Below are 26,558 nucleotides of genomic sequence, written 5' to 3'. Positions count from 1 at the left end.
TACCTGCATGCCAACTTTCAATGACTGATGTACCATGACACCCAGGTCTTGTTGCACCTCCCTTTTTCTAATCTTTCACCATTCAGATAATAATCTGTCTTCCTGTTTTTGCCACCAAAGTGGATAACCTCACATTTATCTACATTATACTGCATCTGCCATGCATTTGCCCACTCACCTAACCTGTCCAAGTCACTTTGCAACCTCTTAGCATCCTCCTCACAGCTCACACTGCCACCCAGCTTAGTCCCATCTGCAAACTTGAAGATATTACATTCAATTCCTTCGTCTAAATCATTAATGTATATTGTAAATAGCTGGGGTCCCAGCATTGAACCTTGTGGTACCCCACTAGACTTTGCCTGCCATTCTGAAAAGGACCCATTTATTCCTACTCTTTGCTTCTTGTCTGCCAACCAGTTCTCTATCCACATCAGTACATTATCCCCAATACCATGTGCTTTGAACACCAATCTCTTGTGTGGGACATTGTCAAAAACCTTTTGAAAGTCCAAATGCACCACATCCACTGGTTCTCCCTTGTCCACTCTACTCAAAAAATTCTAGAAGATTTATTAATCCATGCTGACTTGGACCGATCCTGTCACTGCTTTCCAAATGCCCTGCTATTACATCTTTAATAATTGATTCCAACATTTTCCCCACTATGTCAGGCTAACCGGTCTATAATTCCCTGTTTTCTCTCTCCCTCCTTTTTTAAAAAGTGGGGTTACATTAGCTACCCTCCAATCCATAGGAACTGATCCAGAGTCTATAGAATGTTGGAAAATGACCACCAATGCATCCAATATTTCTAGGGCCACTTCCTTAGGTACTCTGGGATGCAGCCTATCAGGCTCTGGGAATTTATCGGCCTTCAGTCCCATCAATTTCCCTAACACAATTTCCTGACTAATAAGGATTTCCTTCAGTTCCGCCTTCTCGCTAGACCCTCGGTCCTCTACTATTTCCGGAAGGTTATTTGTGTCTTCCTTAGTGAAGACACAAAGGAGATATAGACAGACTAAGTGAGTGGGCAAGAACGTGGCAAATGGAATATAATGTGGAAACATATGAAGTTATCCACTTTGGTAGGAAAAATGGAAAAACAGAGAATTGTTTAATCAGTGAGAGATTGGGAAATGTTGGTGTTCAGAGGGACCTGGGTGCCCTTGTAATGAATCACTGAAAGTTAACATGCAGGTACAGCAAGCAATTAAGAAAGCAAATGGTATGTTGGCCTTTATTACAAGAGAATTTGAATATGAGTAAAGACATTTTACTGCAACTATATAGGGCCATAGTGAGATGACACCTGGAGTATTGTGTACAATTTTGGTCTCCTTACCTAAGGAAGGATGTACTTGCCATAGAGGGAGTGCAACAAAGGTTCACCAGACTGATTCCTGGGATGGAGGGATTGTCTTATGAGGAGAGATTGAGTAGACCAGGCTTATATTCTCTCGAGTTTAGAAGAATAAGAGGTGATCTCATTGAGACATACAACATTATTACAGGGCTTGACAGGGTAGATGCAGGGAGGATGTTTTCCCTGGCTGGGGAGTCTCGAACCTTCTTCACACAGAGGATGGTGAATCTTTGGCATTTTCTACCCCAGAGGGCTATGGATGGTCAGTCGTTGAGTATATTCAAGACAGAGATTGATAGATTTTTAAATATTAAGGGAATCAAGAGATATGGGTTCAGTGCAGGAAAGTGGAGTTGAGGTAGAAGATCAGCCATGATCTCATTGAATGGTGGAGCAGGCTCGAGGGGCCAAATGGCCTACTTCTGCTCCTAGTTCTTATGTTCTTATGAGTTAATCAAGTGGTGGTGTGACCAGATAGCGCTGTGGATGATCTGCCTTTGCAGCACAAACTTATGGGTGAGTTTTACTTGATGTTTCTTTTTAGCTCTACTCAGTACAAACATAGTCCCTTTAAATAGAATTACAGATAGATCCTTTCTCAGTGCAAAGTATTTGTGAAATAGATTAAAGGAAGCAGTTAACTGGAGTCTGTTCGACACAAGTTAAGACACAAGCTGACATGTGTTACATAAAGGATAATGGTTAGGCTGAAGCACGGTCAATACAAAGTAATGCACGGGTTGGAGTGTTTTACACATTGGCTGAGAGTGTGCTGTGCCATTAAAACCATGAGGGCATGTGATCACGTAACTTTATGTCCAGTTGGATTCTCACAATAGAAGCTGTGAGTACCTGATTTATACAAAAGCTTTCCTTCGCCCATCCCAAGGTGTCCAGTTACCTCTCTGTCTCTCAATCCATCTGTCTGTCTGTCCATAAATCCATCCATCTCTCTCTCTCTGTTAATATATATTCACGTTTGGTGCAGGTATACTTTGGCAGCTCGCAAAAGGTTAAGATTATGGGACCGAAATTCAGCCTCCCAAAAAGGCCGTTTACCGCCGGAAAGCGGGGGCCAAGTGGCGGAGTCCAATGGCCACCGACAGCCAAATTCACCTCGAGTGTTATTCCGGCGGTCTCCACGTCTGCCCCGCTGCTGCCGAACCCACCTAAGTACGTCATCAAAGCACGCACCGCCAATCTCCTGCACCCCCATCAAAATTCAGCTACAAAAATCTTCGGGCTGCCGAGCAGTGCCCTCGACAGGTTTTTCTGTAGTGCACTATGTTTGCAATGTGTGCGACATGGCAGTGCGGCGGCCATTCAACGGGAGGAGGCACTGCCGTGGCCGCCATTGAATTTTTTTTGTCGGCCGGCTGCCAGGTCGGGCCGACAGTTGTGCCCCCGGGGAGGCCCGGCTGAAACCCTCCCTGGTGGCCCAGTCCTAACTCAAATAATGGCAGAGCTTGCAGCGCTCTCCCCTTTCAGTGACGGGGAGAGACGTGGTGACTCACACGCGTCATGACGTCATTAGCACCAGGCTGATGACTGACAGTGGCGGTGACTCTGTCCCACCTCTACTTCCACACCTCTAGAGTGCTCACCGCCGCACTACTGCCCCCAGTATGACCGACCTTCGGTCCGCTCCAAAAAAAATGACAAAGAGCTGAATTTCGCACAGGAGGCCACCTCATCCATCACCCTCACAGGCGGTCCCTCGTATAGAAACATATAAACATAGAAAGTAGGTGCAGGAGTAGGCCATTCAGCCCTTCGAGCCTGCACCACCATTCAATATGATCATGGCTGATCATGCAACTTCAGTACCCCATTCCTGCTTTCTCTCCATACCTCTTGATCCCTTTAGCCGTAAGGGCCACATCTAACTCCCTTTTGAATATATCTAACGAACTGGCCTCAACAACTTTCTGTGGTAGAAAATTCTACAGGTTCACAATTCTCTGAGTGAAGAAGTTTCTCCTCACCTCGGTCCTAAATGGCTTACCCCTTATCCTTAGACTGTGACCCTTGGTTCTGGACTTCCCCAACATCGGGAACATTCTTCCTGCATCTAACCTGTCCAATCCCGTCAGAATTTTACATGTTTCTAGGAGATCCCCTCTCATTCTTCTAAATTCCAGTGAATATAGTCTAGTCGACCCGGTCCTTCTTCATATGTCAGTCCTGCCATCCCGGGAATCAGTCTCGTGAACCTTCGCTGCATTCCCTCAATAGCAAGAATGTCCTTCCTCAGATTAGGAGACCAAATTGCACACAATACTCAAGGTATGGTCTCATCAAGGCCCTGTACAACTGCAGTAAGACCTCCCTGCTCCTATACTCAAATCCCTTCACTATGAAGGCCAGCATGCCATTTGCCTTCTTTACTGCCTGCTGTACCTGCATGCCTACTTTCAATGACTGATGTACCATGACACCCAGGTATCGTTACACCTCCCCTTTTACTAATCTGTCATCATTCAGATAATAATCTGCCTTCCTGTTTTTGCAACCAAAGTGGATAACGTCACACTTATTCACATATACTGCATCTGCCATGCATTTGCCCATTCACCTAACCTGTCCAAGTCCCCCTGCAGCCTCCTAGCATCCTCCTCGCAGCTCGCACCATCACCCAGCTTAGTGTCATCTGCAAACTTGGAGATATTACATTCAATTTCTTCGTCCAAATCATTAATGTATATTGTAAGTTGAGGATGACTTGCTTCCACGCCAAAAATGGATGAGCTCACAGGTGTTTCAATGAAGGACTTTAAATTCCAGGCCCAGAACTACATCCTGAAGGGTGGAAGATGCCTGTGAGTGGATTTATTTAACGTGGGGTGGCCGTTGCACACCAGCCACCACACAGGTTTGACAGAGCTAGGTCTTGGTCCAGTGGCAAGGGTTAACCGAGACGACTGGAGACCAACTCTGCTGCACGGACCTAGTGTGCACACATAGCGCAGTGTGGGCTGGCCCGTGCTGCCCCTGGGCACTCGCCTCTATTCGCCACTTCACCCACAGCAGCAGTGCGACCCGTTTCGGGCGACGCTGAATTTCTACCCCTTAGCTTATGCCGCCCCTTGAATATGTATTTCTCCAGGATGTGACTCAGAGCGGGCTGGATACTGTGAAAGGGTGTCTGTACTTTCTGATAGTTTATCGGGATGCTTTTAACTCCTTTAATTACAGGTGATTTTTTTCCCCCTCCTTGAAGGTGAGGAACTCGGTAATGAGGAATGAGTCGTTTTGATACCCAGTGCCAGCAACAAGCACTGCTGAGTTAGGTACAGCACGAGTTCGGTTCAGAGTAAAGCTCCCACCAGTTTGAATCAACATCGCACCTTCAACCCAACCTCAGCAAAAGAGCCCCACTGAACCAGCATGATATTCATTTCTTGCGATCACCTGTCAGAGCCTGGGTTTGTGCAGTGAATTCACACACTGCCCTTTCACTCCTGAAACCCGTGTTAGGATCCTGCTCACACTAATGGGATGACAATCTCCTCTCTTTGTCAGGTGCAAGAGTTTCTGCATGAGATTGGTTTACAACGTACATGGGCAGAAACTGCCATGGTCGCTATGTTTAGCAATGTTATAAATGCACTCGTGAAGAATCCTCTGCTTGATAGCTGCATCGGCCTTGGCTTGGTCTCGCCTCTGAGTCAGAAGGTTGTGGGTTCAAGCCCCTTCTCCAGATACTTGAGCACGTAATCTGGGCTGACACTTCCGTGTAGTACTGAGGCAGTGCTGTGCACTCTGAGGTCCCGTCTTTCAGCGGGGGAGGCATTGGTTACGCTGGGTTTTCTGAGATCGAAACAAAGAAATTTACAGCGAAGAAGGAGGCCATTTCGGCCCATCGTGTCCGCGCCGGCCGACAAAGAGCTGCAAGGCCCTCGGTCAGCAGCCCTGAAGGTTACCCCTGATCGACTAGGCTTATATTCAATGGAATGTAGAAGAATGAGAGGGGATCTCATAGAAACATATAAAATTCTGACGGGTTTGGACAGGTTAGATGCAGGAAGAATGTTCCCGATGTTGGGGAAGTCCAGAACCGAGGGTCACAGTCTAAGGATAAGGGGTAAGCCATTTAGGACTGAGATGAGGAGAAACTTCTTCACTCAGAGTTGTGAGCATGTGGAATTCTCTACCACAGAAAGTTGTTGAGGCCAGTTCGTTCGATATATTCAAAAGGGAGTTAGATGTGGCCCTTACGGCTAAAGGGATCAAGGGGCATGGCGAGAAAGCAGGAATGGGGTACTGAAGTGCATGATCAGCCATGATCATATTGAATGGTGGTGCAGGCTCGAAGGGCTGGATGGCCTACTCCTGCACCTATTTTCTATGTTTCTATGTTACATATAAACCTATGAACAATGAACAATGGCAGAAAGGTAAAGAGCACCCAGCCCAACCAGTCCACCCCACACAACTGCAACACCCCTTACACCAAAACATTCTACATTCCACCCCACTGATGAGACACTTCTAATTTTACTGGCCTCCTGCACAAACCAAGTTCCATTCTTGCAGCAAGCACCAATGGCAGCGAAAGTCTTGCAAAACAAAAAATGTTCCTTATGCAAAAATGGCACCCACCTCAGCAGGAGAAATCAATGCAGGTGGCAGATTGCAACTACACAGTAATGCTTCTTAAAAGCCACATGCTTTGTGTGAACTCTTGCAACACAGACCTAGATTGAAGAACTTCTGTTATTTGTACACAGATGGGCAATAAATGCTGGCCTTGCCAGCAATGCCCACATCCAATTAATAACAAAAAACTAACCAGTAGGTTTATTCACAGATAGTCATTTGTAGCAGGAAGCAATAATAGCGAGGTGTTTATATAATGACTTCAAGGCAGAAAGGAGAACGTAGGAGTTAAAGTGGCAGAAGGTGGGCAGTGGTGTTCCACAAGGAACAGTGCTGGGACCACTGTTGTTCACAACTTATATTAACAATTTAGACTTTGGGATCCAAAACACTTTTGAAATTTGCGGAGGACACTAAATTGGGTGGGGATAGCCAATACTGAGGAGGATTGCAACAATTCACAGGAAGACATTAATAAACTTGCAGAATGGGCTTATAATTGGCAAATGAAATTCAACACGGATAAATGTGAGGTATTACATTGTGATAGGAAGAATAGGGAGGTCACTTATCACTTGGAGGGTGCGAGTCTGGGTGGGGTAAAGGAACAAAGGGATCTCGGAGTACAAATACACAAATCGCTAAAAGTTGCAACACAGGCTAACAAGGCCATAAAAAAGAAAACCAGCACTAAGGTTTATTTCTAGAGGTATTGAATTGAAAAGTAGTGAAGTTATGCTAAGCTTGTATCGAACCTTGATTAGACCACATTTGAAGTACTGTGTATAATTGTGGTCGCCATATTATAAAAAGGATTTGGGGCACTGAAGAGGGTTCAGAGAAAATTTACAAGGATGATGCCGGAAATGTGAGGGTATACATATCAGGAAAGGATTGACCCATCCACCTCCACGGAGGTGTGTGGGGGGCCTGACCCATCCACCTCCATGGCACGAACCTGGTATTGCAGTACTTCCAGGAACGGTGCAGTGGCTCTAAGCCTTTTGGCTAAGAGCATTGGCGCAGAGTGATCCTTGATGTGTGCAAGGTGACCTCTGGCGTTTGTGATTTGACAAAGAATTGGAAAGATTGGCAACGAATAAAAAAAAAAAAGATGATCAGGTTGGGTCTCTTTTCGCTTGAAAAAAGAAGGCTGAGGGATGACCTAATTGAGGTCTTTAAAATTATGAAAGGTATTGATGGAGCAGATACAGAGAGAGTGTTTCCACTTGTGGGGAAGAGCATAACTAGAGGCCAGTAATATGAGATAGTCAGCAAGAAATCCAATAGGCAATTCAGAAGAAACTTCTTTACCCAAAGAGTGGTGAAAATGTGGAACTCGCTACCACAGGAGAATAGTATCAATGCATTTAAGGGGAGGCTAGATAAGCATATGAGGGAGAAGAGAAAAGAGGGTTATGCTGACAGAGTAGGATGAGGAAAGACGGGAGGAGGCTCGAGTGGAGCATAAATGCCGGCATGGACTGGTTGGGTCCAATGGCCTGTTTCTGTGCCATATATCCTATGTAATGTAAACGCAGCAACTTTGAAGAAGTGACACTGGATGTGGGAGCTGGAGGAGTGGGAAGTATATGAGGAGGTGTCATCTTCCCACAGAAGGCTGCAGATAAGGCTGCCTACGGCCTTTGGTGTCTCGTGACCCAGAACTCGTGGGTCCACGTCTAAAAGGACGGCTGCTGTGGGAGCATCGTACCTTTGCGCAGACTCTGAGATCTATCTCTGAGGAGGTGCAGCAGCTAACATGTGTGACTCTTGAATTTACAGCTCTCATTTTGCGGCAATTTCAGGAATCATTTTTCTTCATTGCAAGCAGCTTCATTTGCTTCTGCACCGAGACCAGCCGTTACTTCCAGCTCCACAGAGGCACAGATTGCAGAGGAGAGAATAGATGGGCCTCTGCTCACTGGCTTCCAGGCCATGGCAGCCGCTATGTATGCTGCTGCCTCTCAGGGCTTTCCGACTCCGACCATCCCGCTGATCAGTGGGAGCACGGATCCAGGGCCCAGCGGAATGGGATGGCTGGGGTCCGCCTGCCGGATACCACCAGGAGAGCAGTCTGTGCCTGGCCTCTGATCAGAGACCAGGTATTTTAATAAGAACATAAGAACATAAGAAATAGGAGCAGGAGTAAGCCATACGGCCCCTCGAGCCTGCTCCGCCATTCAATAAGATCATGGCTGATCTGATCATGGACTCAGCTCAACTTCCCCGCCCGCTCCCCATAACCCCTTATCCCCTTATCGTTTAAGAAACTGTCTACTTCTGTCTTAAAGTTATTCAATGTCCCAGCTTCCACAGCTCTCTGAGGCAGCGAACTCCACAGAAATTTCTCCTCATCTCAGTTTTAAAGGGACGGTCCCTTATTCTAAGATCATGCCCTCTAGTTCTAGTCTCCCCCATCAGTGGAAACATCCTCTCTGCATCCACCTTGTCAAGCCCCCTCATAATCTTATACGTTTCGATAAGATCACCTCTCATTCTTCTGAATTCCAATGAGTAGAGGCCCAATCTACTCAACCTTTCCTCATAAGTCAACCCTCCCATCCCTGGAATCAATCTAGTGAACCTTCTCTGAACTGCCTCCAAAGCAAGTATATTCTTTCGTAAATATGGAAATCAAAACTGCACGCAGTATTCCAGGTGTGGCCTCACCAATACCTTATATAACTGTAGCAAGACTTCCCTGCTTTTGTACTCCATCCTCTTTGCAATATAGGCCAAGATACCATTGGCCTTCCTGATCACTTGCTGTACCTGCATACTATCCTTTTGTGTTTCAGGTCCCGCTGTACTGCGGCACTTTGCAATCTTTCTCCATTTAAATAATAACTTGCTCTTTGATTTTTTTTCTGCCAAAGTGCACGACCTCACACTTTCCAACATTATGCAATGTATTACGTTACAAAGTATTACATAGTATTTGCAGCATGGGAACAGGCCATTCAGCCCAACAGGTCTGTGCTTCACACCAGCCTCCTCCCATCCTTCTTCATCTCACCCCATCAACATATCCTCCTGTTCCTTTCTTCCTGTCTTTATCCAGCTTCCCCTTAAATGCATTTATGCTTGTCGCCTCAACTTCTCCTTGCGATAGTGAGTTCCACATTCTAACCACTCTCTGGGCAAAGAAGTTTCTCCTGAATTTCCTACTGGATTTATTAATGACTCCCTTATATTTATGGCCCCGAGTTCTGGTCTCCTCTGCAAGTGGAAACATCTTCTCTATGTCTACCCTATTAAACCCTTTCATAATCTTAAAAACCTCTGTCAGGTCACCCCTCCGCCTTCTCGTTTCCAGAGAATACAGCCTCAGCCTGTTCGATCTTTCCTGATAGGTATAACTTCTCAGTTCTGGTATCATTCTGGTAAATCTTTCTGTACCTTCTCCAGTGTCTCTCCATCCTTTTTATGATTTCCAAAAAGAAAGAAGAGGATAATTTGAACGTTTTTCTTAAAAAAATGCATACAACAGAGAGATTAGGTTGTATTAACTGTACAAAGTAAAACAATAAAAATGTAGGAGAGCAAATTGGGAAGGAAAAATGGAGGAAAGCGAAAACAGGGCAAGCAGAAGTAAAGTGACATTTATTATCATAATATTATTGACTGTTTCAGACTCAAGGAAGACCAATATTTCCACAAACCTGGCAGCAGTCGCAGGGTTAATGTGTGTTGCCGTATATTTTGTAACGTTACATTTAGTTTGTGATACATCTGCCCAGTTGCTATGCCCCTATCGATCTCTTTGACTTTTATCCGCAACATCCTGCTCTCCCACACAACTTGCTGCCTTCTGCACATTTAGACATTCTGCTTTTCACACTCTTTACATCATCGACATTGTAAACAACAGAGGTCCCCAAACTGACTCTACTGGCATACTCTGCTTTTTAAACTGAGAGGACTTGGAGATGACCTGAGTGCAGTAAAGGAGAAGGAGGAGGCAAGGTAAATGAATGAAGAAGTACTGATAAGAATTACACAGGATATACGGCACAGAAACAGGCCATTACAGAGCATGTACAACACAGAAACAGGCCATCTGGCTCAACGAGTCCATGCCGGCGTTTATGTTCCACTCGAGCCTCCTCCCATCTTTCCTCATCTAAATCTATCAACGTAACCCTCCATTCCCTTCTCCCTCATATGCTTATCTAGCCCCTTAAATGCATCGATACTATTTGCTTCAACCGCTCCCTGTGGCAGCGAGTTCCACATTCGCCCCACTCTTTGGATAAAGAAGTTTCTTCTGAATTCCCTATTGGATTTTGTGGTGACGATCTTATATTGATGGCCTCTAGTTATGCTCTTCCTCACAAGTGGAAACACTCTCTCTGTATCCACTCTATCAAAACCTTTCATCATTTTAAAGACCTCTATTAGGTCACCCCTCAGTCTTCTTTTTTCAAGAGAAAAGAGACCCAGTCTGTTCATCCTTTCCTGATCTGTATGCCCTTGCATTGGCAAGAAATGCCAATCTTGGATTTCGAAAGCCTGGAGATTGTAGATGGAGTGGAAAACTGAGGGAAGGTAAGGAACTCCACAGTTGTGACCTCCAGGAAAAGCATCAGATTTCTATAGCACCTTTCACGACCACCGGACATCCCAAAACACTTTACAGCCAATGAAGTACTTTTGGAGTGTAGTCATTGTTATAATGTGGGAAACGCAGCAGCCAATTTGCACACAGCAAGCTCCCACAAACAGCAGTGTGATCATGGCTGGATAATCTGTTTTTTTTAGTGATGTTGATTGAGGGATAAATATTGGCTCCCTTGCTCTTCTTCGATATAGTGTCATGGGATCTTTTACATCCACCTGAAAGAGCAGACAGGACCTCGGTTTAATGTCTCATCTGAAAGACAGCACCTCTGACAGGGCAGCGCTCCCTTGGCACTGCACTGGAGTATCGGCCTAGATTGTTGTGCTCAAGGCTCAGGGGTGGGATTATGAACCCACAACCTTCTGACCCTGAGGTGATAGTGCTACTCACTGAGCCACAGCTGCTACTTAGTAGGAGATGGCATGATAGATCTTGATTTCGAAACAGTGAGGATACAGTGAGGAGGAAGGCTGTGTCGTACAACACATTTGGAGCTTACAAGAGAGGAAAGTGAAGAAAAACAACGACCATTGTGATATTAATAAAATAGAGAAAGGCCGGAAAGAATGCTGTGGAGAGGTTGGTGGTTGGGAGAGAATCGTCTACAGGATAATAAGCTGCTTCTTGTATGCTGCCCAGGAGGGCAAGAGAGGTTCTCGGAGAGCATCCCAGAGGTTTGTCCACCAGCAGCATTATCATTGACCACTACCTATTGGGTACCCCAATGTAGCTTTCAGTTTAGCCACCTGTGAGGGATGGTGTGAAACATATTTTTGGAAATGGAGAATGACCTCATTATGATCATTCAACCATTCCCTTAGATTCTCAAAGCATCCCAATACATATCTTTAGGGAGCACCTACTTTTCGTAATCCAATCTGATCGAGCAATTTCTGATTCTACTTTTGATCCTGAATTGTTTCCTTCATAACACACTCCAGTCTTGTTCACTGTCAAGTTACCAGCCTGTAATCTCCAGAATCATCGTTCTAATCCAATTAAAATCGGAACAGCAATGGTTTTCTGCTCCTGCCTCTGTATTTGAGGCACAGTGAAACATTTTGGCCACAGCTCCCACTCCTTCTAACCTCACTTCCTGAAGTATTCGTGGATAAATGCCCTCTGGGCCTATAATCCTGTGATTATTAAGGACCAATCCATTACTTTTCTCTGTATGCTTGGAATGCTCTTCCACCCATTCAATTCGGAAGGGAAAATCATTAGGTTGGCTAAAATGAAAAAGTACAGATAATATTTTCATTGTACTGTACAGTTCCTTGTCCCACTACCCCAAGCGTTTCATCTTTGAAACACCATACTGGATCTTCAATACTTTGCCTGCTTCTGAGATTCTAAACATGGTCTCTTTCAAATTTATTTTTCCAATCGTCTCTTTCCTGCAGGTTTTGAGCTAAGGCATGTTTTACAATCTGCCTCAATGATGAGCATTAGCCCCAACCTCAGGAGAGACATTCCTCCTCCCCCCCACCCCCCCTTCCCCCGCCCTCCCCCCTGTCCCCCAGTAGCACCAGCATGGCATTTCCATTCTACACAAGCCATGCCCAATGCTTTTCTGAATGGGATTCTCAGTCTGGTGCCAACTTTAGGGCAGTTTTGTGTGTGGCTTGTGCACACTAAAAGTGAGGGTTCAGGTTGCCCTGAGTTCAGGCCTTAGCACAGTCCATGCCTGCGTGCAGCAAGACCAGGACACTATTCAAGCTTGGGCTGATAAGTGCCAGGCAATGACTCTCCAACAAGCGAGAGTCTAACCACCGCCCCTTGACATCCAATGGCCATGACCATTGCCGAATTCCCCACCATTACCATCCTGGGGGTCACCATTGACCAGAAACTTAACTGGAACAGCCACATAAATACTGTGGCAACAAGAGTGGGTCAGAGGCTGAGTATTCTGCGATGAATGTTTCATGTCGTGACTCCCCAAAGCCTTTCTACCATCTACAAGGCACAAGTCAGGAGTGCAATGGAATGCTCTCCATTTGCCTGGATGAGTGCAGCTCCAACAACACTCAAGAAGCTCAACACCATCCAGGACAAAGCAGCCCGCTTGATTAGCACCCCATCCACCACCTTCAACATTCAATCCCTCCACCACTGACACACCGTGGCTGCATTGTGTACCATCCACAAGATACACTGCAGCAACTCGCCAAGGCTTCTTTGGCAGCATCTCCCAAACCCGCAACCTCTATCACCTTGAAGGACAAAGGCAGCAGGCGCATGGGAATACCGTCACTTGCAAGTTCCCCTCCAAGTCACACACCATCCTGACTTGGAGGTACATCGCCGTTCCTTCATCGTCGCTGGGTCAAAATCCTGAAACTCCCTCCCTAACAGCACTGTGTGAGTACCTTCACCACACGGACTGCAGCGGTTCAAGAAGGTGGCTCACCACCACCTTCTTAAGGGCAATTAGGGATGGGCAATAAATGCTGGCCTTGCCAGCAATGCCCATATCCCATGAATGAATTTTTAAAAAATAACAAATTTTCATCCCCAACCCAAGGGTAGATTAAACCTCAGGGCCCGGAGATGAAAGGGCAGCATTTTAACTGATGACTCTACCCAGTCATTATTGAAATTTTACTGACTAGCAAATGTTTGTGGTGAGCATCTGTTTAGGTTTAAGGTATCCATAGCGACCACATTTTTTTTCCATTTGTAAAGAATGAAAAATGTTATATTCAAGCAATAACATATATAGATGTTTGCTGTACCAAGGGATTGTGGACAGGATGGCCAATTGAAATACAAGACCACAGTTTGAATCCACAGGTCGAATTCACTGACTGACTGATTCACCATCGCCAGACCTGGAACATGTGACACAGTGACGACTTATCTCATTGGTCTATTCCAGAGTCATTGTCATAGTACCCCTCAGTCAAACGTGATATCGTGGTCAATAGCCAATTGGAACACAAGATTGTGTGCTGGTACAGTCAGCTCTTATTTCTCGAATCAAAAGTCTTCTGATTGTAGTTATTCTTTGTAAAATTAGGTTTTCAATTATGATGTGTACTTTTGAAAATAACCTAGTGCTTTTGGTCGGAGGCACTTGCTGCTGAGAGATTAAGGGGTGGAAATTTGGCGGCGCCCGTACTGAGGCAGTAATACCGCCTGGCCGTTAACTTTAGCGCCGGGCGATGTCTACCGCCTCAAAGTGCGATATATGGTTGTTTCACCCCAAGAGGAGAGTGGCGCGCTAAGGGAAGCATTTCACACGCCTCTTCGAGCGCTAACGATGTGATAGCGCAGGAGGCCCACTCACGTTTTTGATGCTGGGATGCCACCATCCTGCTGCCTGAAGAGGGGAAAGAAAACCTATGGAAAATTCCAACGACCTACACCCACACTTCCCCATTGTTGCTGTAAATAAACAGAAGTTAAAAAAATGTAATTCCACCATTACCGCCCCGGGATCATCGCTGTACCGACTGCTTTCCCTGTCGGGAGTAGTGCCAGGCGCTACAGCAGGTGAAATCAGTCAGGTTCGGGATATTGCACACGCGGTGATGTCACCCAGTGGGCGGGGCTAGCGAGCGCAGCGCAAACTGTCAGCGCCGCCACTAAACCTTCGCTGAAGTTCGCGGCAGGCGCTGACAGCGCGGTGCTCGGGCAGGACATGCTTAGCGCTCCATTAGCGTCTCTCTGGAGGTGCTAAAATGACGAATTTCGCACCTTTAGTGCCCAGTATCACTATCAGGTCGAGACACAGCACAGGCTGGGTGCAAGATAACGGCCGGGCAATTCCCCGCAGCTGCTACTGCTCCGCTGATGGGACTTAGTCGAAAGTGTAGCGGAAACTCCAAGAGCTCCGAGGAGTTTCCTGCCCAATGTTTCTTCGACTCTAATCCTGTGTCTTAAATTCAAGCTCAGCAAATGACTCCCAGCTACAGCAATGCAACTTTTCCATTGCCCACACCCTCATATTGCCAGTTTAGGAGGTGGCATCCCTCTTTCCTCTGTTTTTAGTGCACTGCTCAATATATTCGAACAAAGTCGAGGAAAGATTGGAGATGCTGGGTCTGTTTTCTTTGGAAAAGAGGGGGCTGAGGGCAGACCTGGTGGAGGTGTATAAAATTATGAGGGGCCTAGATAGAGTAGATAGGAAGGACCTGTTTCCCTTGGCAGAGGGGTCAACAACCAGGGGACATAGATTTAAAGTAATTTAGGGGGAGGTATATAGGAGATAGGAGGGAAAATTTCTTCACCCAGAGGGTGGTGGAGGTCTAGAACTCACTGTCTGAAAGGGTGATAGAGGCAGGAACCCTCACCACATTTAAAAGATACTTGGATGTGCACTGAAAGTGCCGTAACCTACAGGGCTACGGACCAAGAGCTGGAAAGTGGGATTAGGCTGGATAGGGCTTGGTTGGCCGGCGCAGGCACAATGTGTCCAATTGGCCTCCTTCCGTGCTGTAAATTTCTATGATTCTATGAAAGTCATTATCCTGTTTAAAATTCAAATCAACAGCTTAGTTAAGGTAGCAGATGAGAATTCGATGCAAATGTGTGTAAAAGTCTAACAGAAATATAAGAATTTACCCTCCAGCTGTTAGTCAATTTGTGCCAAATTATGGCCGATTTTGTGCCCTAAATTTGCACTCATTGAGGTCGAGACTGAGAAATGAAAGCTGCTTGTTTCATGTAGGATGCCCACAGCTGACAGAGAGAGCACCAGCAGATTGGAGAACTTCAAATGTAACGCCCCTATTTAAAAAAGGAGGCAGACAAAAAACAGGAAACTATAGATCAGTTAGCCTAACATCTGTGGTTGGGAAAATGTTGGAGTCCATTATTAAAGAAGCAGTAGCAGGACATTTGGAAAAGCAAAATTCGGTCAGGCAGAGTCAGCATGGATTTATGAAGGGGAGTCATGTTTGACAAATTTGTTGGAGTTCTTTGAAGATGTAACGAACAGGGTGGATAAAGGAGAACCAGTGGATGTGGTGTATTTGGACTTCCAGAAGACAAGGTGCCACATAAAAGGTTACTGCACAAGATAAAAATTCACGGGGTTGGGGGTAATATATTAGCATGGATAAATTGGCTAACTAACAGAAAACAGAGAGTCGGGATAAATGGTTCATTCTCTGGTTGACAACCAGTAACTAGTGGGGTGCCGCAGAGATCAGTGCTGGGACCCCAACTATTTACAATCTATATTAACGACTTGGAAGAAGGGACCGAGTGTAACGTAGCCAAGTTTGCTGATGATCCAAAGATGGGAGGAAAAGCAATGTGTGAGGAGGACACAAACAATCTGCAAAAGGACATAGACAGGCTAAGTGAGTGGGCAAATATTTGGCAGATGGAATATAATGTTGGAAAGTGTGAGGTCATGCACTTTGGCAGAAAAAAATCAAAGAGCAAGTTATTATTTAAATGGAGAAAGATTGCAAAATGCCACAGTACAGCGGGACCTGGGGGTACTTGTGCATGAAACACAAAAGGATAGTATGCAGGTACAGCAAGTGATCAGGAAGGCCAATGGTATCTTGGTCTTTATTGCAAAGGGGATGGAGTATAGAAGCAGTGAAGTCTTGCTACAGCTATATAAGGTATTGGTGGGGCCACACCTGGAATACTGCATGCAGTTTTGATTTCCATATTTACGAAAGGATATACTTGCTTTGGAGGCAGTTCAGAGAAGGTTCACTAGGTTGATTCTGGAGATGAGGGGGTTGACTTATGAGGAAAGGTTGAGTAGGTTGGGCCTCTACTCATTGGAATTCAGAAGAATGAGAGGTGATCTTATTGAAATGTATAAGATTATGAGGGGGATTGACAAGATGGATGCAGAGAGGATGTTTCCACTGATGGGGGAGACTAGAACTAGAGGGCATAATCTTAGAATAAGGGACCGCCCATTTAAAACAGAGATGAGGAGAAATTTCTTCTCTCAGAGGGTTGTAAATCTGTGGAATTCGCTGCCTCGGAGAGCCGTGGAAGCTGGGACATTGAATAAATTTAAGACAGAAATAGACTGTTTTTTGAGTGATAAGGGGATAAGGGGTTATGGGGAGCGGGCAGGGAATTGGAGCTGAGTCCATGATCAGATCAGCCATGATCTTATTAAATGATAGAGCAGGCTCGAGGGGCCGTTTGGCCTACTCCTGTTCCTAGTTCTTATGTTCTTATGTACTCCTTCATCTGACCTGGAGATGAGCCCAAGGTCAATGTTGTAACCCACTGCAAAATGACATGTTCATTTTAACCCATCACTTCTTGCATTGAATTGTTGGAGCAGGCCCGTCTCCGAAAGGCTCAGTGGGTGGCTGCATCGCCCAGTGCTCAACAGAGAGCAAGAGATCCCATTTTTGATTCCCAGAATCAACAGAACTCAGCCAAGGCAGCAAGAAGCAGTTGTCTACAATTGGCTTCTGCACTTCTGGGTTAGCGAGTGGAAAAATGAATCATATTTCCTGTTCCTAATCACTATCCAGTGACCACCACCAGAAGGTACACTTGTGGCCAACTTAGGAGAACAGAATCGGGCTTGGCTGTAATGCTGTCTCTAGTTCAATATTCCACTAGTCCTCACTGTCTAGGCTCACACGAGGAATATCCACTTACCAAAGAGCTGCAGGCATCCATAGAACAGCGCCCTGGCAGGAAAAGATAAAGAAATAACTTGCATTTATATAGTGCCTCTCACGGCCTTAGGATGTACTTTTGAAGTGTAGTCACGGTTGTAATATGGGAAACGCGGCAGCCAATTTGCACACAGCAAGCTCCCAAAAAACAGCAATGTGATAATTACCGGATAATCTGTTTGTGATATTGATTGTGGGATAAATATCGGCCGGGGATAACACCCTGCTCTGCTTTGAAATAGTGCCATGGGATCTTTTACATCCTCCTGAGAGGGCAGATGGGGCCTCGGTTTAACATTTCCTCCGAAGGTGGCACTTCTGACAGTGCAGCACTCCACTGGAGAGTCAGCCCAGAGTATGTGCTCTAGTCCCTGGAGTGGGACTTTTAACCCACAACCCACTGACTCAGTCGGTGAGAGCGCTGCCCACAGAGCCACAGTTGACCCACAGGAGGCTGCTCCTTTAGGAGTGAAGAGGGAAAACTGGGGTGGGGGTATCAAACCAGTTCACCCTCAGAGTTAAGCATCCATAAATAGCTTCCCATTGGATACATGCAACACATTCCATTTCTCAAAATACAGTTATTTTTTCCCCCTTTGTTTATAGAACATTGGGAACATAGTTTCTTTTTTTGGAGGGCATGTTGAAAAAACATTGACAACAGACTTTTGTATCTGTTAAACCTTCTTTGTATCTTTCTTAGTAACCAATGATTCCCTATAATCTTCTGCTCAACTGAAACACACGCACACACACAGCCCCCTCTCACTCACTCACTCACTCCCTCCCTGCAGCTAGATCCGCTGCATAAAGCAGGAGATCTCTGCGCTCAGAGCAGCACACAAGAATCTGACAGGAAGTCTGTTGCTGAAGTGCACTGCATCCCTGCAGCGCAGTCCCCACATTAAACTCCCAGCTAATGAAAACAAGCTGGTGAGCAGGAGAAAGAGAGAGAGAGAGAGAGAGAGAGCGCAGACCCCACAAGCCTAACTCCTAACCGATGGCTTGAGGGAATTGAACGTAAGATAGTTGGCAAGAGAAAGTTTTTGCAAGGACGACAAAAGACAGACAAGAAGCGTAAAAACTCCTTCCAACTTTCCAAGATATCTTTTGTACCCCAGCCACTCATTGAGAAGACGCTTGTTTTATTTGAAGCAAAAGGTCAGCGGGGTAAGTCGAAGTTTATATATTTTTTTGTCTGCGCTACAGCAGAAAGGAGATTTGTTTTCTCTCTCACTCTCAAAGTCTCTGCTCTGTTAAAGTTACAGCTGCAACAAATATCTTTGCAGCCATGTGATGCAGCTTACTGTGAAGGCAGCCTTAGTTTAAGCTGGTTCATGTAAGGAGAAAAATCGCTAATATTTGTTCAAAGTTTTCATTCTCTCCTTTTCCTGATCCCTCTCTCCTCTCCTCACCCCATCCCTCCCCGCTCCCCTTACTCTCTCCATTCCCAGCTTTCGTTTTTTTAAATATATTTAAGAAGGTATAGGATTTCCAAACCACTAAATAATATATATCGGGGCAAGATATCCTCTTTTCATTGTTTTAGCAAAATCATAAATTCGACTTTAAAGCCCTGTTTATGATTTTCCCTCCATTAGCAAAAAGGGTAGACGTCTTCACCCATTGTTTCCCACTGAAGTTTCTGCTGTTACCCTTTCTATCTGAACTGTGTGATGTGGAATTACAATACTGCATTTTAAAGAGGGGGTTTGCCCTGAATTGCATAAAATCACAATCTGTGAATGATAGAACTCTGAAATAAAAGCTGAATTTGCTGGCGGTGCAAAGCAGTTCAGTCAGCATATGAAAAAGACAGCATAGTCTTTCAGGTTTATGTATGATTTACTTGGCTCTGGGGCTACCCTCTCTTTCCTCCATTTGCTCTACCATTCCCTGCAGAATCTTCCTTCATTTTCTCCAGCTTTCTCATCGGTGTCTTTTCTCTCTATTCACACATTCCTGTCTTTCTTCTCCCTTTTCTTTCCTCCCGCACTTTCACTCGTTTGGCTCTGTCGCGCTCATCAAGTATGTTGCTTCTGGCAGCCTCTCGGTTTAGCTGCCCGCCGTCTCCTTCTGCCTCTCATTTTCCTCCTTTACTCCTGCACTTTCTCCTTCCTCTTCTCTGACACCCGGTCTCTCCTCTTTTCTTTGTGCTCTGTTCTTTTGCGTTCTCCGTCTGCAGGGGGTTAAACGGATTTGACTATTGCAGCTCTTCTGCATAACTGAGCCCTGACAATGAATGTTAGTGGGCTATTCGACCACTGGGAGCATTGCAACCCGTCGATAAGCCCCTGGTCCCCACTTGCCATCTCCTGGCACCAGCAGATAATATCGCGAAGTTGGAGAATGGGTCATTGCAGAAAAACATATTCAACGGAGCTATTCCAGAACGCTGAATCTCAACTCACGGCCAGCAACTTCACTCTAAGTCATAATAGTCAGGACCTTCACGGACTATCTTACACAAAACACTTGTTTGACGTAGATTCAAGTGAAAGGTGACTCGGCGGACAATGCAGCCCAAAACACAGTTTGTATCTTGAGTCAAGGCTCACTTGCAGACCAGTAACCCGATGATGTGTCTAACTGTTTCAGGACTGATTTGTGGGATACAGGCAGGGTGTAAGTTTCAGGACGAAACCATCTCTGGGCCAAACTGAGATTGTCTGAACGGAATGTGTTTATTTGGCGAATGCAGAGGGTATCCCAATTTTCAAAGAGTTTTGTTGTAGTGGCTTTCTATTCGCTACACATTGCGCCTTAGCTGGGGGAGGCCTGGGGCTGGTTATTGGGAAGGGCTGGTGATACCCGCGCTGGACGCCGGAGGGACTGGAGTGCATCATCACCCCAGGGAACAGAAATTGAATTTAATTTGGCAAAGTTCCCAGTTACTTGGTAAATTTGAGGGTTCCAGTGCCCTTACCAAAAGAGGGCACTTGATTTAAAGTTATTTTAAAATAGTTGTATCCCTTTCAGAGGGGCATTTGATTTTTGATTTCAACTGAAATGGTTGTATCCCTTCCAGTGGAGACAATCCTGACCTCCACTTGCCAACATGGTGAAGGTGGTGAGCGGGATACTGCAGAATAATGTTGCATCTTAACCAGGCCATGCGGCGGGTTCTCTCCCCAGCACCGACCCACACAGCATGGTACTGATATCGACATGAGTCGGTTATTGGCGGAGGGGTGGGGCTTGGGGTGGAGCACGATTCCCCAATGGAATGAATGGTGCCTTTGCTGAATGTACAATCGATTGCCAGCTGCTGTATCAGGAGCTGTCCTGGGGGTGCTCTGCGCCCCTCTCTAAACCCCTGGACATCTTTCCCTCCTGCTCAAAGTTATGTAGCTCGCCACATCTCAGGCTACGAACAGCCCAGGAATCAAACGCTGTGTCTTCCACACATCTGCTCCTTCTGTTAAATGACCAGAGAGCTGATTATAAAAGCTAAAAGTTAGTGGGACCAGTAGCAAATTGCCTCATCATGTTACCCTTGACATCCCAGGAAAGTTCCTTCAGATTTCTCCACCTCATCCCCACCCGCACCCCCCCCCCCCAATTTTCTCCAATCTTCTGAAGGGTTTTGGCTCATTCAGGGAGTTATATTTCACAGGCGCCAGTTCTTCATAGAATCATACAGCACAGAAGGCCATTCGGCCCATCGGAGTTATCCAATTGGTCCCATTCCTCTGATCTTTCTCCATAGCCCTGAAAATGCATCCCTTTCAAGCATGGAACCAATTCCCTTTAGAAAGTTATTATTCTATCTCCTTCCACTACCCTTTCAGGCAGTGCATTCCAGATTCACGCCGTTAACAAAATTAAATTCTCCTCATCTCCTCCCCGGTTCTTTTGCCAGGATACTTGCCCAAAAAGTTATTCAGCTGAGTCTAGACAATGAATATTTGCCGGCTATTCGACCACAGGAAGCATTAGAACCAAGCCCAATTCTGCATTCACTCAATATCCACAGCTGTGTACTTTCTAGCGTGGTCACTTATATATTTTATACCAGCAATAACTGGAATTTGAACTGCACAGTCACGGGACTGATGCAACAGGTTGCTTGCTGAAACAGAAGATCACTAGCTACCGAAATGAAAGCACTTGATTATATCCTTATGCTTTAACTCTAAATCTCTTTTTCCAATATGTGACCTCTGGATTATTATAACCTTATAGAAATCTCAGGCGTGCATACAGTGAGGTAATACTGGCCACATCATGCAAGGTTACACATAACTGACAATGCCGCTCTCTAACACTACAACAACAACAAATTGTATTTATATAGCGCCTTTAACGTAGTGAAACGACCCAAGGCGCTTCACAGGAGTATTATGAGATTTTAAAAAATTGACACCAAGCCGCATAAGTAGAAATTAGCACAGGTGACCAAAAGCTGGGTCAAAGAGGTGTTTTAAGTAGCGTCTCGAAGGAGAAAAGAGAGGCGATGAGGTTTAGACAGGGAGATCCAGAGCTTGGGTCCTAGGCAACCGAAGGCCCGGCCACCAACTGAGAACTAGCAGAATAAAAGTTTATTTAATGTGACTCCTGCTGTCCATGGTTCCCTGCACCTACCCTCACACGATTTCCCAGGTGAGGAGGTAGCCAGGCAAGTCTGTGAGTGATGTGGCTCTACCAGCAGGATAGGCTTGTGAGAAACGCCCCAGAAGGTGGCTCTATTTTTCCTTCTACCTTGTACCCCCAGCCCAGGATAGCACTCAAAGCTGTGCCGTGAATCACGGCTATGAGTCCATATCTTCCAAGCCTGTGACATGCCCCCCCCTCCCCCCATCTCGCAGTGCTTCTTGTAAAATATTTAAAAAAATAACATCTTTGATCCATCTTGGGACTCTGCCCTCCCATTCCATTTCTAACTTACTGGGGTAGATTTTCTGATCAGGTCTCCGATTGGTTAGGAGCTGAGCCCACTTGATGTTGCACAGTCAGTTTGGTCAATCTCCGGGCGATACTGGCTTAAAGGGGGGCTGATAAGGGTAAATTTGCAGGGCTGTGGGGGAAGAGCAGGGGGTGGGATTCATTGGGCAGCTTTTACAAACAGCCAGCACAGGTGCAATGGGCCGAATAGCCACCTACGCAGTAAGATTCTATGAATCATAGAAGACCATCAACTACTGTAATGAAAGCACCTGATTTCCTCCTCATGCTTTAACTCTAAGTCCTCCCATTCCAAAATGTAACCTCTTTGAAGGCATGATGGGTAAATTTAAAGGGATGTGGCCACTTACAGGAAGGTGGCCGCATAATGAGGATAACATGTGTTTTACAAAGGAGATGACATAGGCTGCTAATATTTATGCATATATATATATTTCAGCCTTTGCAACGTTTCATTGGATAATAGAAATGTTTGGTGAAACCACATGATTGTGCAATAAATGTGGGCCCAGATAATCGAGCCTGTGGCCAAAGAAATGGAATGGTTCAACGCTCTAACCCCCTGGCGAAAGGGCAGTGGTTCAGGATGAAATGGTAACGAGGAGAGTGACCCAGCTTTTCACTCCTGGGGACTGCCCACTCCTGGGTACTGCCCACTCCTGGGTACTGCCCACTCCTGGGGACTGCCCACTCCTGGGTACTGCCCACTCCTGGAGACTGCCCACTCCTGGGTACTGCCCACTCCTGGGGACTGCCCACTCCTGGGTACTGCCCACTCCTGGATACTGCCCACTCCTGGGGACTGCCCACTCCTGGGTACTGCCCACTCCTGGGTACTGCCCACTCCTGGGTTGCTGACCGACTCAACAAATTGCACCACCAATAAAATATATCTTAAAAGAAAAATGTTGAAATTACAAGTTCATGTGCTTAAAATAAATCTCACTTTGTCTTCCTCAAGCAATGCACCGGTTTCTGACCCTCGTTCAATGGTGGGACGGATTTGATAGTCGTGGCTTTGTATTCCGCTGCTTTTATTCTTAGTATATCCTGTGGAGGTTGGCAAAAGGAGCAGCGTTGCGCTCGTGTGGGTTACTGAGCGAGACACTTGCTGCAGCCTGTGAAATACCAATGTCTCACTGCAGTCCAATCCCCTGCAGAGTCACTCAATTTGATCCAGTCATACACTCTCGCTCCTATTCCCAATCACTGCCCTATTCTCCATTGCTGCCTCATTGCAAGTTACTCCTGTTATTAGTACACAAGTCAAACAAATGTTTTTGACAATTTAGTCATGTATTTATAGCATTCAACTATATTTATATTCTGCTGTTTGTAATTTGCTGTCTCTCAATCCTTCCTTTTGCTCTCCAACTCACTTTTCTTTTTCTTCCCCCTCTCATTCCCCTTCTCTCCCAATCCCTCTCTCTATCGTTTTCATAAGAAATAGGAGCAGGAATAGGCCGTACGGCCCTTTGATACTGCTCTGCCATTCAATAAGATCATGGCTGATCTTTGACCACAACACTTTCCCACCCAATCCCCACATCTCTTGATTCCTATAGAGATCCTTTCTTTTGCTGTCCCTCTCACTTTGTCCTTCTATTCCCTCGCTCATGTATACTCTCTCACCCTCTTTCATTACAACATTCACTACACTCCAAAAGTACTTCATTGGCTCTAAAATGCTTTGAGACATTCGGTGGTCGTGAAAGGCGCTATATAAATCCAAGCCTTTCTTTCTTTCTCATTTATTCTCTCTCTTATTCCCTCTACCCACTATCTCACTTCCTCTTTCTCATTGATACACTGACTCTCTCATTGATCAGCTCCTGCTGATCTTATTCTCTCTCACTCCCCATCTGTCATTGAGACACCCTTACTCCTTGTCTCTTATTGATACTCTCTCACTACCCCTGCTTAATCTTTTGCTCTCTCATTTATAACCTCCATTGAACCCTCTCATCATCATAGGCAGTCCCTCGAAATCGAGGAATACTTGCTTCCACTCTAAGAGTGAGTTCTCAGGTGACTGTACACTCCAATACGGGAATTACAGTCTCTGTCACAGGTGGGCAGACAGTGGTTGAAGGAAAGGGTGGGTGGGGAGTCTGGTTTGCCGTACGCTCCTTCCTCTGCCTGCGTTTGTTTTCTGCATGCTCTCGGCGACGAGACTCGAGGTGCTCAGCGGCCTCCCGGACGCTCTTCCTTCACTTAGGGCAGTCTTTGGCCAGGGACTCCCGGGTGTCGGTGGGGATGTTGCACTTTATCAACTACTCTCCTTCTCACTCCCTCCTTGTTGATTCTCTCTCTCTCTGTCTCCTTTCATTGATACTCTCAATCCTTCTACTCTTTCTCTCACTTCCTCTCTTACTCTCTCACACTCTCACTACTTTCCTCTCTTACTTTCTTGCCTCTTATTCTCTCTCTCTGTTGCTCCTTCTGGCTCTCACTGTTTCCTCTCGTGTTTTCTCACTCGCTTGTCCTCTGCTTGTCTCTCATTTTGTCTTTCCAATCTCCCTATTCAGCTCCCAATTCTTAACACTTCCTTTCTAGCCCATAACTCCATCTCACCTGCCTTTTCCTCGTTTCTCCCTCTCCTCCATACTCTGTCCATATCTGAATCGTAACCAACGGGGAATCAAAAACTAAAATGAAGACCTTGTGTAGCCACAGAGCTTCAGATTTGCGCAGTGTGCTTGGGTAGCTGAGCTGGCCTCCCTGTGATGTTTGGAGTCTGCATTAACTCTCCAGATTTATAGCACAATGATGACAGTTTCTGTTAGACTCATCAGGTCTCTGACCTGTTCCATTCTTCCTTTCTGGAACGTGGGCTTTTCTAATTCCCAGTGCTCCAAGGACCATTTACAACATAGTATGGGCTTTTTTTGCAATAAATTATATATTTCCGATCTTTGTGTGATCAGTTATCTTCATGTTTTCAGTTTTTCTCATATTAAGCAAAACAAAAATCCCACAGTTAGTCGGAAAAATAGGTCGAGTTTGGGATGTATTTTGTTAAAAAAAATAGCACTGGCTACCTTCACATCTGAAGTAATACTCCATGTGCTGTGGTTTCTCCAGCTGTGATGTCCAAGAATGTGAGAACTCTCACTTGATCCAATGTCTAAAACGGTACAGACCTCCCGGGGACTGACTACCTCCAATTATTTTCCATATTTTCCCCTTCCTCTCCTGAAGAAGATGCTGACACATGGTTCCACAGTCCGCAGATGCCCATTGGTATCTCATCCAAGTGACCATTCATTGCAAGCAACAGGGTAGTACGCGTCGGCAGGCCATTCAAACTTGCAGGCCTCATGGCCAAGTCTGATCCCGTCCTTAGCCATATCCACACACTGATTCAAGTAAGGGGTGCTGGACAGCAATTGGGTTCAGGGACCCCAGCTCATTTACCCCCCTCCGTAACCCAGGGGCAATTAGAGCTCGCTCCCCTACCACTGCCAGGGATTGAACCTAGGACCTGCCAGGGCTCTATAACTTAGCGATGCCCGGATAAATGCTCTGAGGTACTGGGGAATTACCATGCTAGCGCACAAACTAAGAAGCCACAATAACTTTTTAACCAAACACCTTGCTCACCACAATTTGGCTCAGCTGGTACATCGAGTTACATCAAGTCTATAACACAGAAACAGGCCATTCGGCCCCACTGACCTGTTCTGACATTTATGCTCCTCACGAGCCTCCTCCCAGCCCTCTTCATTTAACCCTATCAGTATAACCTTCTATTCCTTTCTCTCTCGTGTGCTTATCTAACTGCCCCTTAAACGCATTGATGCTATTTGCCTCAACTACTCCCTGTGGTAACGCATTCCACATTCTCACCACTCTCTGGGCAAAGAAGATTCTCCTGAATTCCCTATTGGATTTATTAGTGACTGTCTTATATTTATGACCTCTAATTTTGGACTCCCCTCTCCCCAAGTGGAGACATTTTAGAACATAAAAAATAGGAGCAGGAGTAGGCCATTTGGCCCCTCGAGCCTGCTCTGCCATTTAATAAGATCATGGCTGACCTGATCATGGGCTCAGCTCCACTTCCCTGCCCGCTGCCCATAACCCTTTACTCCCTTATCGCTCAAAAATCTGTCTATCTCAGCCTTAAATATATTTAATGATTCAGCCTCCACAGCTCTTTGGGGCAGAGAATTCCATAGACTTACAATTCTCTGAGAGAAGAAATTCCTCCTCATCTCTGTTTTAAATGGGCAGCCCCTTAGTCTGAGTTTTAGTTTCCCCTATGAGTGGAAATATCCTCTCTGCATCCGCCTTGTCGAGCCCTCTCATTATCTTGTTTCGATAAGATCACCTCTCATTCTTCTGAACTCCAATAAGTATAGGCCCAACCTACGCAACCTCTCCTGATAAGTCAACCCCCTCATCTTTGGAATCAACCTAGTGAACCTTCTCTGAACAG

General features: G+C 45.7%; 1 protein-coding gene across 2 annotated transcripts in view; it reads left to right on the top strand.

Annotated features, from left to right (window-relative positions):
* The window catches only part of tmem119b (transmembrane protein 119b), a 55,538-nt gene that overhangs the window by 9,258 nt on the left and 19,722 nt on the right, over positions 1-26,558 (top strand). The window contains exon 1 of one of the 2 annotated variants that reach the window (XM_070886386.1): positions 18,078-18,382. The exons of the other annotated variant lie outside the window; for it this stretch is intronic. The gene's annotated coding sequence lies outside the window, so the exon portion shown is untranslated. Of the gene's footprint in view, positions 1-18,077; positions 18,383-26,558 lie in introns of those variants that run through there. 2 annotated transcript variants of the gene reach the window in all.

This window comes from Pristiophorus japonicus, chromosome 8 (genome assembly GCF_044704955.1).
Source record: "Pristiophorus japonicus isolate sPriJap1 chromosome 8, sPriJap1.hap1, whole genome shotgun sequence".
Classification (NCBI taxonomy): domain Eukaryota; kingdom Metazoa; phylum Chordata; class Chondrichthyes; family Pristiophoridae; genus Pristiophorus; species Pristiophorus japonicus.
This window is presented reverse-complemented; position numbering and strand designations above follow the sequence as displayed.